The sequence below is a fragment of the Rhinolophus sinicus genome, chromosome 3, assembly GCF_057876585.1.
Source record: "Rhinolophus sinicus isolate RSI-liver-muscle chromosome 3, RSI-T2T, whole genome shotgun sequence".
NCBI lineage: Eukaryota > Metazoa > Chordata > Mammalia > Chiroptera > Rhinolophidae > Rhinolophus > Rhinolophus sinicus.
Genome location: NC_142503.1, coordinates 87,458,791 through 87,474,007, shown reverse-complemented (window position 1 = coordinate 87,474,007; position 15,217 = coordinate 87,458,791). Strand labels below are relative to the sequence as shown.

The 15,217-nt window shown below is 42.4% G+C and overlaps 1 protein-coding gene across 2 annotated transcripts in view; it reads left to right on the top strand.

The window, feature by feature from the left end:
* The window catches only part of MARCHF3 (membrane associated ring-CH-type finger 3), a 144,193-nt gene that overhangs the window by 106,898 nt on the left and 22,078 nt on the right, over window positions 1–15,217 (top strand). The window lies entirely within an intron of this gene.

Here is a 15,217-nt window from a genome sequence, read left to right as displayed (position 1 = left end):
AGTGGTCTTTATGTCAAAATAGAGCTGTGTCGTGGTCTGAATCGTTCCGTGACCTTGTGTAAGTTACTTCACCTCTTGGAATTACTATGAGGATTAAGTAAATTCATATTTATAAAGCACTTAGAAGAATACTGGGTATCTATGCAAGTGTTTGAATTTTTAAAAAAATCTCTCCTAGGAAATTATACACAAGTTTTTTTCTGCTAATAATCTAGTATTAGAATCTCTTTTCTGAAAAGGTGGTGATGTCAACGCAGCCAGTAAAATGGCAGGACGTTCTCTTTTATGTTCTAGGAGCCACGTGATTTTTTTTTTTAGAGGGAGGGTCTGGTCTTGTATTAGCTAGGGGAGTTGGAAAATATCATTAGACCATTTTGCCCTCTCTCCTAACCCTCAATTTCTACCAGTCAGTTAAGAATTGGATATTGGCAATAGTAAATATTCTAATACATTATGAGCCAGAACTCATTGAAAGAGACCCAAGACGTTGTGCCTACAGAGCTGCTGGGAACCTCCTCCTTGTTTCATTAGCTGACCCAGTGAAACTTTGGCATTAAAACTGAAGCTAGAAATCAAGAAGCCCTTCTTGGAGACTCCTTCAAACAGGGTGTTAGCAGCTTGGCACTTAAGGCTCTGGAGAGCTCTGTATGTACCGGGGGTGCCAAAAAATGTATACACATGACTTGTATTCATCTTCTGTTATCGGTATATGTTGTGTATTACAATTTTAATAGTTTTTCCCTTTCTTAAAATATGTATACATATTTTTGGCACCCTCTGTATATTCTCTCGGGTTTGACCTTGACAATTTAATCAGGCCCTCTTACTGGGGCCTATTTTAGCTATGACTTGCTTGCCCAATGGCGCAACCTTTATTTGACTTGCCCTGATAAACTCTATGCTTTTTTAAAGACTCTGGGTCCAGTGACCTCTTCATTTAGCCATCTTGCTGCTTGACAACCACTTTCAGAAATTCGTGTGTATAGAGTGTCCCCCAGAGATCTGGGCCTGTGCCACATTCACTGGGTCTTACATGCCAGAACGACTCTGCAAAGGGGGAAATGTAATTAAATAATAAACAAAGGAGATGAAGAGTTCTCGAGTCCAATGGCAAAAATGGAAAAGAATCCTATTTCTCCTGTTTAGAAACTTTTTGGAACTTCCCTGAGTTGATATGGCAGTTCCCCCGGGGAAGCTGACCTCCCAGAGTAGGAAAACCCTGCTTTAAATGGGCTGCATCGAGTGGTCTTCTTTCCTAGTATCTACCTAGTAAAGGAGACTTTTGCTTTGCTTATTAAAATTCCAGTGTATATGTGCATAATATATGACAAAGGAGGATGTGTGCACATACCTTAGTTTTTCTCAGCTTACACCCATGTGTTGTATCACCCGGTGAACCCTTTGACTCTCAGAGATGGAAACATGTACCCCCACACAGGCATTTCTTCTGAGTTTCCTGTGTTGGGCCGCAGACAGACTCCAGGATCTTAGGTTACTGTCATTAAATGAGGAAACAAGGCAAATGACCTTGAGAATGTGTGAGGTGCTCTGCAAGATTTAGGACTTCACCTACAAAAACTTAACCCAAATGGTTGCCGGTGGTGAAATTTTCGTTGCACAAATGGAATGTGACATTTTTCAGAGTTAATGATGATTGAACAAGTTGAAAGTGAAAGGCAAACCTTCTCAAGCCAGGGGAGGCTGGCCGTTTGATCTTCCCATGGCGAAATGAACTTGCTATTTGACCACAAGCAATAAGAAAGAAGCTGTCTTTGGTTTCTCAGCTGGAGGACAAATGAGAACCAGGTGCAGGGAGCTTTTTAAACAGATGACATTACTAATTGACTTTTCCCCTCTTATCAAAGGGACGGTTTATTCACAGCGAGTACTGCTTCTCAATACGTTTACCTCCAGAAAAATATGAATCTTTTTAGTCAATCAGCAAACCCTGCAAATTTGGGTTAAGCATTAGGCGTACTGTTACTTTATTTCTCATTTTCACTCTTTTTAATTGCTTTAATCATTACTTTATTTACCAGTTGGATCTGCCATCTCATTAAAGCAAGAAAATTCCATAACATTTAATTTCAAAATCGATGTGGTAATAACAGCTCCTGTTGCTAGAGGAAGTGGTTGAGAAAAACATTTATAAATTGTATTTGTTGGCATCCCGACGTTTCCATTGGTCGGAATTACTTTAACGCCTCAGACTCCCCCCTTCAGTAAACTGTCTCAGCCCTTCACTCAGCATAGCCCTCCATCCTCCTTAACCCTGCCCTTCCTTCTGAAGACACTCCCCTTCCCCTTCACTTCCTTTCCTGCATTCTCTGCAGCCAGCAGTTAGATGTTCAACCCAGGGTTGGTGGCTCTACATGGGCTGCTACATAGTCTTCCCTCCATCCCCTACAAAAGGTACATTTCTGCTCATAATGACCAAATCAGTGGGCTGGGTTTTATTAGCACCTATAAACTGAATGTCACCGTCCCACTTTACCACTGACCAGCTGAGTGGAGTGGCTCAGTTTCTCTGAGCAGCAGTATAGATAGCGGAAGGTGAGCTAGGAGCTCTCCCTGATATCTTCAGTCTCTATAAGGCTCTATAAGCCTAAAGGCCCAAGACTAAAGTTCTTGTGTAAAAATTGCATTCTACACTTAAAATGATCCATTTTATGGTATGTAATTTATACTTCAATAAGTTGATTGAGTGTGTGTGTGTGTGTGTGTGTGTGTGTGTGTGTCTACTTACCTACCTACTTACCTGTCTACCTACATGACCAGACTACATCCTTTAGTCTCTTTTGGTAACTTCATTGCCAGTGTTATACCCCAAATATTTTCTTTTTGCTAGGTAAGCCAAACAAAAGCTAGTTTCAACCCAAGAGCTACACCCGGACCATGTAGTTTATTCAGATCTGGGTGAATTTCCTCAATCGTCCAGGTAATAGAAATCTCATAAGGTCTGTGTCCAATCAAGTAAAGCTCAAAAGGAAAACATTCCGACTGTACATAGCCAGAAGGAAGAACAGATATAACACACACACGTTTTATACCTACACAGCTAGCACTTCTCTCATGAAGAGTACATATTTTTTGTTGATGATGGAAAATGTACCGAGTAGCAATTTATGAGATGAATTATCCCCAAGAATAATGACCTGGTAGGATGCAGTAAACAGACATCCACTAACCATAACAGGATTCCCTGAATGACCAGCTTGGGTGGTTTTATGGTCTCCTTCCTGCTCGTTTTCACTTTTCCTCATTTCTCTCTGAGTTGAACTCTGATACTATTTTTTTATAAGGGTAAAATACAGCAAACCAATAAAAATACCATGACGTGTTCTCCAAAAATTGTGCACCTCGACTCCAGTCTATTGCTGTGATTACACATCTGACAGAGCAGTTTGCCAAGAAGTCCACCTTACTATGTGCAAATAGTGCACTTGCGTCAGCAGTTCCTGGGGAGGGGAGTTTTTTGCCACTGGCTTTCCTACAACATGTATCAGTAACACGCAGCCTTGCCTGGGAAACTCATGCAGTAATAGATCAGCTCAGCAATGTCATGATTAAAATGAAACAGCCAGGAAATGGTGGAAATCTGGAGGAAAGGCTGACCAGGATCTGATCTTCCTCCAATCAGGGAGACATGGTGATTTTTCACAGAGGGAGTGATTAGGTTTCTGTATTCCTATTTCCTTTGCACAAACCCAGCTGACTGATAAGAATTGTATGAACAATTTAAAAGTTGTTCCCTGTGAGGCAGGGATTTAGCTAAATTGAAACTGAGCGTGTTTTCACACATATCAGTTGCTCAGAGTAATGGGATGTAAAGCTAGGAGATGAGAATTAGGGATTTTTTTCAAGCTTTTTATTTATGATTATTTTTATAAGTCACTGGGGGGAAATGGCCTTAAAGTATGCCCTGGATTCAGTGTAAATCTCCAGCTCCACAACAGGGAGCAGAGCTGAACTGCTGTGGAGAAACCACTTTGTGCCTTGGCACTTGCTATTTAATAGATTTAAGACTTTGCTTGAACCCTCCTAATATGTACATATCAGACTTAGCTGGGGACATTGCTCGACTCGCATTGTAGTGGGTTTTGTTTTGACTTGATATATTCATCTAAGTAAAAACGTGAGCTCTTGGCTCCAGAGTATTCATTTTCATCAGCAAACCCTTGTACCCTTGGGGTAATTAGAAAATGATACTGTAGAGGATATAAACTGTCTCGAGGAGCTGCCCAGGCGTGAGGACCTCCTATCCCATTCCTCGAAGGAAAACGGACGAGCTCCCCTCTTCATTCCAGCTCGTGAGAGTAAGGTGTGCAGACCATAATCACAGCATGTGACAGGCAATCAAGAAGCATCTGTTCATTAAATAAATGGATGAATGGAGAACCTCCCCTCCCCCAACTGCAAGCCATATATCGTAGTTTTGGCCTGTGGTTGTAAATCAAAGAAACTGACCCCTTGCCCTTCCAGTTTAAGACAGACTCGGTGGCACAAGAGTTTATATAACACAAACTAGCACCACTGGTTTGAGCAACCTGCAAATGCAGTGATTCTGACAAATCCTTTCTCCCACCCTGTCATCAGTCCTCAATCAGGTTTTAAGGAATGGCGGGTGGTAGAAGCCCTGCAGGCATTGTAACTGGTGAAGAGGAAATGTCCACCACAGGGCTTGGCAGGGAAAGCTGGCCTGAGTTAGAGAAGTGCGGTTGAGGGTGGGGAGGACCAGGCCAAATCAGAAAGATTCAGGCCCAGCTAGCATTCGTCAAGCTTTCAGAAATCCAAGCACTATGCAAGCAAACACTTCCCCACAGCCTTGGAGGCAGGGGGAAGCGGGGGTGAAGATCATATTACCTTATTTGTTAGATGAAGAAACAAGTTTCTGGTGGTGACGTGAGGTCAACATCCCTCAGCAAGAAAAAATAAGAAGGTCTCCTGTCCTTGCATTCAGCCCTCTGTCTCCTACTCCATGCTATGTTCTGGAGAGACAAGAGAAGGCCACACTCCAGCATCTGTGAAATGGAATGTGGAGGGGATTCGGTTGAGTCCATTAGGAGTTCCCACGTCCCACTCTCATGTCCACCACAGACTGTCGCCACCAGAGCTCAAGGGTGGTGGACACAGGTTCTCCCTGCTCTGCCCCCCAGGGCTTCTCAGGCCCCTCCTTTCCAGCTCCCTCTCGCGGAGGCAACTTTCCCATCAGATCCAGTGAGGCTAAGGCCCCACAAAGAAGAGTAAGGAGCTGTAGCACGAAGGACAAAGGAAATGTCAAGTACCAGAAGGGGAGAATGCAAGGGACTTTGTGTCTGTTTCATGGCTAACAGAACAGAGGCCCTCTCCTGAGTGAAATCTCTGCCAGCAACTTTTCCAAGTAGGCTCAACATCACGACTGTGGCTGCTGGTCTGTAACTAGTACTCCCAGCACTAGGCTGACAGCAGGGAGCCTTGGATTCCTGTCCTGGCCCTCCTACGACCTGCACTAAGACTTGAACAAGTCATTTCTCCTCTTTATGCATCAGCTTCCTCACCTGTAAAATCAAGCAGAACTCACTAACTGATTACCTCATTCGGACACACAGGTGTACTTTATTGAATTAACACTTAAAAATAATTTGAATGCCTCTAGGTGGCACATGCACACTCCAGGTCCCCCTTTTGCTTTCACGCACCCGGCCCTCTTCACCCTCTTGCATTTCCTGCTTACTATTTACAGTTGAGGTTCCAGAATCAGGTGACCTCTCCCACCTTTAAGAGTTCCCTAATCCTACATGCAGTACATCTTTCTTTCAGGCTAATATAAACTGAACCTAATGATTTAAGTGAGCTGAAATGGCTGGTTTGCTATCACAAGGTAAAGAAACCACTAAGAGACAGTGAAAGAACAACAGCGGTTCAAATATCTTGCACTCGCAGAATGCCTTAGCATTGGCCAAACACTTCCTTGACCTCTGGTAAGGTCGCTGAGTAGGCCACCAGCCTCCAAGTGGACTTGGGTCACCATCCTTTGTGCCAGTGATTGAGATGACATGCCTGATGACCAAAGTCCAGCAATCCTTGGTCCTGTAGTTGTTCAGCCTTGAATTTTTCTCTTGGGTTTGGTGGCTAATTTGGCAGTTACTTCTTTACTTAAAGCTTAGTTACAGAGCAACTGTTTTAAGGTATCTATTCAATTCACAGCTTGCTTCATTAAAAATTGCTTCATTAAAAAAGGAAGCCAACCGAAGTATTCACATGGCCATGCCAGATGGAAGGGAGCTAACTGCTTGGTGCCTGTGTTTTTAGCCCGTCCACAGCTAGTAAAGGATTAATTTGGAGGGGAAATCCAGTTCCATGCATAAAAGCAACTACATGACCAGATTCTGTTATTTTAAATTGTATGGATACTTGCAATGAACTTGAGTTGAAATGCAAGTTAGAATCCATGTTCTCAAGAGGACCTTTTTTGGTCCTAGTAGCTGCCCCTATCCAGATGTATAATACCAAGAATTGTTCCACAGAACTTTCTTATTTTAATTATTGTGTGTGTTTTTGTTGTTGTTTTTTAATACAAGGGAGGACAAAGAGTCATATAGCAAACAGATATGTATCCACCACCTGGAATTAACAAATGTTAGCATTTTGTTAGCTACATAATCTTTCAAAGGAACAAGTCTCTTGGGGCGGGGGCAGAGAGAAAATGGCTACGGTCTTTGCTAATTCATCTTCAGGTGGTCTCAAACACGGGAGAAAATTCAGCCAGGTTTTCCATAGGCAATCTGTGCCAAGAATAAGAAGAGACAAACAAAAAGAGACACATAATATGAAAGATTCCAGACCCTTTGAGCTGATTCCAAAAGTGAGAACAAATAGTGCAGCCAGTGTTGACCACCAAGGGGTCCACTGGTTTGAACTTTGCAAGGCAGACAATTACAAGTTATCATATGGGAGTTTGGGGTGATGGTGGAGGAGGTGAGGGTGTCCCTGGGCAGCTGGGGGGAAATCTTTCTAAGGGGGAGTCTGATAGAGGAGCCGTGAAATGTCACTGAATGACTGAGGACAGCTGCTAATCATCTTTCTCCTAAATCCTGCTGAAATAACAAGGTACTATTACCGTGTTTCCCTGAAAATAAGACCTAGCCAGACAGTCAGCTCTAATGTGTCTTTTGGAGCAAAAATTCATATAAGACCCGGTCTTATTTTACTATAAGACCAGGTATAATATAATATAATATAATATAATATAATATAATATAATATAATATAATATAATATAATATAATATAATATAATATAATATAATATAATATAATAATATAATACTGGATCTTACATCAATTTTTGCTCCAAAAGATGCATTAGAGCTGATTGTCCCGCTAGGTCTTATTTTCGGGGAAACACGGTAGCTCCCAGGAACTGCCCTGTGTGGGTACCAGGCACCGTGTTGAACAGAAGGGAGATCTAAACTAGGGAAGCCCTCATGCAGGGTTCAGATGCAGAGTTAGAGAACACGCATAAAACTCCCCGCTGAGGGCTTCTGCCAGCACTCTCCAGCATCTCCAGTTTTAAGTGTCAACGACTGACACTTTTAACTCCAAAGAAAGAATACCCGTTTTTAAACACATTAACGGTGTGAAATATTGTGAGCGCTACATGATTATGGTTAAATGCTGCCTAATGGACAACTATATGCAAATAAGTAAAGTGAAGAAGGAGCTTCAGTTAGGCAGTGGAAGATCGGTGGCCATTTATTCACCAAATAACACCCTGCTGTGCCTGTTCTGTGCTCAGAACTTCATTTTCTAGAAAAGGCACAGATCTGGACATGACACTCCAATCCAATGGCATTCGTTCCATCTATTTTTATCCTTAAGATGTTCACACCCCAAAGTTTTTCCTTCTTAAATTATTTACCCATTTTCCTGGCAAAAGGAAAATATTACATGCTATATACACTTTATATAACCATCTTATTTTAATGTCTTGGGTATCCCAATAACGGATATCATCCCATTTTGTAAATAAGGAAGCTGAGATGTTAAGTCACTCTTCAGAGATCTTCAATACTTACAGCCACAGGGCTAGTAAGTGGAGAAAGCTGAAGAATCCTGCTCCCTCTGGCTCCATAGTCTGTGCTCTTTCCATCACACTTGGCTTCTTTCTTCCTGGCTCAAAAGTACTTTCTTTCACTTGCTCATTGATGCAAACAAGTTCAAGTACACACAAAATTGAGGGCTTTTTCACCAACACCCATCCTTTCTAAAGGACTAGATCTACTTCAGAAAGGGGAGAATAAAAAAATAAATGTTAATGAAAGCCCTGATTTCCTCTTGATGTTGAATTCCTTTATTAAATCCAGAGCTGTTACTAGGGAGGGAGGGATGAAGAGGCAGAGCACAGAGAATATTTAGGGCCGAGAACCTATTCTGTACAATACTGTAATGTTGGATATGTGTCATTATACATTTGTCCAAACCCATAGAAAGTACGCCAAGAGTGAACCCTAATGTAAAGTATGGACTTTGGGTGATAATTGATATGTCGAGGTAGGTTCATCAGTTGTAACAAATGTACCACTGTTGAAGGGCAGGGCGGATGTTGGTAATGGGGGGGCCGTGCATGTGGGGGCAGGGGAGATATGGGAACTCTGTATTTTCCACTCAAGTTTGCTATGAACCTAAAACTGTTCAAAAATTTAATTCTACTAACAGCAACACCCCAAGCTGTGCCAGACTGAGTGTTGGAATAGCAGAATGGCATTTCTTCTCTGTGCCTCTTTATACTCTAATCTAGCTGAGAAACGAAGCTCTCAGGTACACCACCCTGTTAGAAACCAGAAAAGTTATTCTGTTTCCAAGGGACTTTCTTTTTCTTCTCATCCAGTTACTATTTCTCTGCCTTTGAGTCTTCATTTGACCGAGTCATTATGTCACCAATTTCTTCTGAGATTTCCCTAAGGGAGATGTTATTAGAAAGCCTGGTAAGCCCAATATTGTTAAGAGCCCTTCCCCACCTTTCATGAATGGTTATGAAGGTTAATCCCTCATGACATGGTTATCCACACTTGTGAGGTAAAAATCTTTCAAAACTGTCATCTAGGTAATTCAGATTGGTAAAACTGGTTTTACAACTCATGAAAGAAAACACTGGTTTTTCTCTTGAATTATTTGTATAATTGCCTCAATGCTGTGCTCACTTTTGTGACAGGTGCAGCAGATTTGGGGAAAGATAAGAAAGACTCCTGTCGGGTCTTGTGGCTTTCCTCTCCTCCTTCATTTTTCACTGACTGTGTTTCTCTGCCATGCCTCATCACTGCCTGCCTTCATTCTTGAAGAGGTAGGGACCCTGTGAAATGGTCTGGGATGAAACCGTTTCTTCTCAATCCATCATTACCGAGTTAGAGGCGCTTACACTGTGATGGATATGTGAGAGGAAAATTATGTTTGTGCTTGTATAACATGAAAGAGGAAAAAAGGCTTTGAAGCTCTTAGTTTAGAATACAGAAAACCAGGTTTAATTCTTAGTTGTGCCACTCAGGAAGATGTGTAAAGATTTGTTTGTAAAGATTGAAGTCAGATTAAAAGAAGAAAATGAAGAATTTTCTACACGTTATTTTATCACTGCTTCACCTCCAGTGATGCTATTAGAAACAGAAAGTTGGAATAAATTGTGAGGTTCAAAATCTATTGAGGCTCTGAGGGAAATGGCTAATAGAGCACATATGAAATGCCGGCAAGTAGGAGCAGTGGGAAGTTAGAATAAAATCTACAGGCATTTAAGGACTTATATCTGGGAAGAATCACTAAAAGCAAAAACTGGGAGATGAAGGGAACGTAACCACCATCCTAGAAAATAATGCAGCCCCTCTGCTTCCAAAGACTTGTTCTTTGCGTTAAGCTGGTAGATGATGGGAGAAAAGGCTTGAGAGATGGAAGCAATAAAATGGCTCCAGTATTTTTCTAAACACTGGCTCATCTGCTTAAACTCTGTGCATTTAATGTCGAAGCCCAGAAGTCATTCATTCATCAAATTATACATGTTTTCAGCTGTTGACAAGACGTACCTGACAGATAAATATCTGAAAAATAACCCTATTAGATGAAGATGTGGCAAGGCAAAAGGAAATATCTACAAACCAGAATCCATGCAGGATGGAGGGATTTCTTTTTAGGGAAATCTACAGGACACTTCAATTATTTTTGACCAAGGGGGTTTTCCAGTCTCAGATTTTTGAAACAGCTTTATTGAGATATAATTTATGTACCATACAGTTCACCCAGTTGAGGGGTACAGTTCAGTGACACTTAGTATATTCACAGTATAGTGTGACCACCACCAGAGGTCAATTTTAGAACATTCTCATCACCCTAAAATGAAACCTCACTGTCACGCAGGGTGTCATGCAGGGTCTCTGGTCCCGCTCCCCACATAAGAACGCAGGACATGGTGAGACCAAAAAGGAACACCCACAGAGCCATAGCTAGGTGAGTTATACCACTATAGTCTCGCTGGCGGCTGGGTTGGAGAAACAGGAAACAGGAGCCACACGATCCACAACCCTCACTCCGCCACTTGCTAGCTCAGCCACCATCCTCTTGCTAGCCCCCATTTTTCTACTAGCGTAGCCACAGCAGTTATATTAGTGGCCAATAGTTCACTGGTTACAGCTGACGGCCTACTAGCCACAGCTGATGGCCATCCAAACACAGTTGATGGCCATTTACTACCTGAGCCAGCACCTTTCCACGTGAGGCCGAGAGCCTGGAAACTGCACTCCTGGCTCTATGCCCACACTCACACACTTCAGCCTTCATTCTCCAGTCTTCCCACCCCCACCCTGCCCCTTGCCCCAGCCCTAGGCAACCACTGATCTATTCTATATCTATATGGATTTGTCTATTCTGCACATTTCCTATAACTGGAACTCTACAGTAAGTATGTGGTCCTGTGTGACTGGCTTCCTTCACTTACCATAAAGTTTGCAAGGTCTAGTCTCATATTTTATAGAAAAATGTATCTTAACCTTTTTTACTGTAATTTTGTTAGTTTTGATTCCTTCTTCGTATCCTATTTACCTTAATGTACTGCTACTACTAGTTACCATTTACTGAGTCCTCAACCTCTGCCACTGTTCCAAGCACTTTACCATTCTGCCATTTGTTAGGTATAACATTTCCACTTTAGAAGTAGAAAACTGGCACAGAGATGTCCGTGGTTTCTTTCCCCCTTTTCCTTATCAGTTTGTGGGATGAAATCCTGTTCATTTTTCACTTTTTTTTAAGATTTTATTGGGGAAGGGGAACAAGACTTTATTGGGGCACAGCGTGTACTTCCAGGTCAAGTTGTTGTCCTTTCAATCGTTGTTGTGGAAGGGGCAGTTCAGCTCCAGGTCCAGTTGCCGTTGTTAGTTGCAGGGGGCACAGCCCACCATCCCTTGCAGGAGTCGAACCAGCAACCTTGTGGTTGAGAGGATGCGCTCCAACCAACTGAGCCATCCGGGAGGCAGCTCAGCTCAAGGTGCCGTGTTCAATCTTAGTTGCAGGGGGCGGAGCCCATCATCCCTTGAGGGAGTTGAGAAGTCGAACTGGCAACTTTGTGGTTGAGAGCCCACTGGCCCATGTGGGGATTGAACTGGCAACCCTCAGAGTTAGGAGCACGGAGCTCCAACTGCCTGAGCCACCAGTCCGGCCCCCACTTTTTTATTGTATGGTAATAATTTGTACATTGATTTTTTTTGTCTGAATTTTTATCATTTTTGCTCAATGAGAGTCCTTTTCTTCCTTTTTGGTTGCTTCCTTGATTCTGCTGCCCCACAACTACACAATTACTTTTTTTTTTTTTTTTTTTTTTAGATTTTATTGGGGAAGGGGAACAGGACTTTATTGGGGAACAGTGTGTACTTCTAGGACTTTTTTCCAAGTCAAGTTGTTGTCCTTTCAGTCTTAGTTGTGGAGGGCGCAGCTCAGCTCCAGGTCCAGTTGCCCTTGCTAGTTGCAGGGGGCGCAGTCTACCATCCCTTGTGGGAGTCGAGGAATCGAACTGGCAACCTTGTGGTTGAGAGGACGCGCTCCAACCAACTGATCCATCCAGGAGCCCAGCGGCAGCTCAGCTCAAGGTGCCGTGTTCAATCTTAGTTGCAGGGAGCAGAGCCCACCATCCCTTGCGGGACTCGAGGAGTTGAACTGGCAACCTTGTGGTTGAGAGCCCACTGGCCTACGTGGGAATCGAACCGGCAGCCTTCGGAGTTAGGAGCATGGAGCTCTAACCGCCTGAGCCACCGGGCCGGCCCCCACAATTACTTTTTAATAATACATTTTGTGACCTGGGTTAATTTTTTTTTGACCAGTGTCTACAGAGAAATGATGAATTCTCAGAAGGCAATCAAATCCTACTACCCATATTCTTAAATTCATCAAACCTCAGAAAGCTGGACTGGACCAAGGAGTTTTTAAGACAATTTGGAGAAATGCTCTAGAACTGTGCTTCTTCCCATGAGATATACTTGAGAATCTGACAAAAGCTTGAACTCTTATGATGAATAGAGACCACTATATTGTACTATAATTATTTTCAAACCTTCTGAGAGACTAGAGCTTAATTATTCCAATCACTGAAAGAACGCATAATTATGTAATGTGATAGAGGTGCTAAATATCACTACAATGGCAATCATACTGCAATATTAAATGTATCAAATTAATATATTGTACACCTTAAATGTATAAAATGCTGTATGTCAAATATATCCAATTTTTTAAAACATATTATTGAAGGGAAAAAAAGAAGCTTATACTCTCTCCCCTGAAATACATAGACATCCAGTGTTCAAATACATTTTCAAAGGGGCCACAGGTTGTCTGAAGCCCTACACCCTAAGTCAGAGACCCCTGGTCTAGGAAAATGGTTATGTAAATTTTAAGGGAGCACATAGATTTTCCAAAAATGTCTCCTGCATCCTTCAAATGTTGCAAGCATGAAAGGTAAGGGAGGCTTTTCAACACTTCACTGCAAATTCCCTCCTCTGAGAGGAGACCATGTTATAATTGTGTGGGTGCCACAACAGTGGACATGATTTGCTAGTCTTGAAGGCACAGCTAGTGATTTCGTTTGTATATGTGCAGGACTGGGCTAGTTATTAACTTGGTTTCTTCCATGGTTGGCTTGGTTCTGCCTTGGGGACACATAGAGGGCACATGTCTCAGGATCATTCAAGCTAAAAATGTATGTGTGTCTCCTGTTGGAGCAGAGCTTTCCCACAGGTGGGAACTGTGTTCATAGAGCTGTTGTCCTACTTGCCCTTCTATAAATGCCAGTCCTTGATGTTATGGCCCATGTTGTCTGAGCTAGTGCCACTACCCCTTAAGAAGGTCTTCCCTGAAGACAGCTCTGTGCGATTTGCAGCAAAATGGTCTACAAACGTGGAACAGAACCAAGAGAAGTAATCCTGGCAAAATGGAAAACGTTGCCTCCCCTCGTATAACACCTGGTATATTTTTATCTGGTATTCTGATATTCTGGGCCCCATACTTAATGAAGGACACCCAAAAAGTCCAGGCGAGCGCTATATACACAGACGGCTGGGTTGACCTGGATAGAAAGAGGAAGACTCTTTAGATGTGAGGAGGCTAAGGAAGCATGTGTTTGAAATCTTGAAAAATCATGAGCTGCTTAGACAATGTAAGCAGGGACTGTGTGGAATGATCCAAATTACTTGAATGCTGGTGAGCTCCCTTTGAAATTTGAGGACGGGGCATTTTGAACAAAAAGAAAGAGATGCCACCAAATACTACGGCTCATGGACTTAAGCCATTGCCTCAAGGGGAGTCTTGAGAGAGTCCAGATCCTTTCATTGCTAGGACATGTGTAGTGTCAGCAAGGTCAGCAGGCTCTCCTAAATATTTGGGGTCCTTTTTGGCAGCGAAACATTGGGCTGTAGGGACTGTGAATCTAACATTCCCTCTCTTCTCACAGTACTTCCACCTAGCAGAAATTCTTCTCTTTCTCACAGCGCTCCCATTCTCGCTTGCTTTGGGAGTATGTGGTCGTGGTGAGACTGTCTCTTCCATCCTCGGTTTCACAGTGTGTGGGATTTCATTAAAATCCCTCCACCACGCTCTGCTTGGATAGTTTTCATCCTCACATTCTCACCACATCTGAGGAATACAGATTTTTAAATGTGGTCCCATTCTGAGGACCTGGTTTTGAATTTGATTTCTCCCTATTTCCTTTCAACATCCCCAATGATCAAAATAAGGATTTATTATCCATATTCGTGCTATTCATCATATTCTTGTATTTCATCTGGTATTCCAGTTGGGGCTTTCCTTGGTACGCTGTCCTGGCACCTTGTACTCTGTGATCCCGTCCTTCTGCAGAAAGTAATTATTCAAAGCATCTGAAACCCGGACTCCAGCAGCAGGCCAGCAGACAGGGTGTCAGACACCAGCAACTTTACTGGCTGGAGGGCCAGGGACCCTGTAAGAGTCAAAATGAAGCAGGGCCCAGGGGACAGGGAGCTGTTCTTTGTGTCCTGTTTATAAATGACAACACAGCGCGTATCCATTGTCTCCCAGAGTAAATCATTTCTATTTCTGGCACTGTGCATCTTATTTATCAATTTCTTCTGGAAATTTCTGTTTTCTTGCTCTCCATCCTCTTTTGGTTATTTATCTCCTCGTCTTAGGTTTCTGGCTTTACGTTGAGCACATATGCCACGTAATTCTGCAACATCGTCTCATATTTCAGATAAGCAATCTGCATTTGGCTGTGATCACTTCTACACAGAGATGTCTAAAATAGTTAAAGAGAAATGATTCCCATTTTGCTTATATCTGAAGTTGCAAATGAATATATCAAATTATTTTGCCATCTAATCGTGCTGTGCTGCTAATATTATCTTTGGAAAATTTCAAACCATTAGTGTGGGTATGAGTAGTATTTGTTTAAATAATGCCTGAGCCAAATTATAATGTCCTAGAAACAAATATAGTATTTATGGAGCGTTATAGCCCATTAATTGACTTATTGGCCTCAGTCCTTCAGGGAGTGTCACAAATCTCCAGGGTGTCCTTGAATGTGACTCATGCTTCAGCCAACTCACAGCTGTGAATACCAGAACAACTGCTAAGCATGTGTCTGCAGCAAAAATTCCTTTGCTGTATCTGATCAGAAGAGTTAGGGTGAGTGGTCCTATCTATACAGAGGGTGACAAAAAAAAAAATGTAGAAGTTTT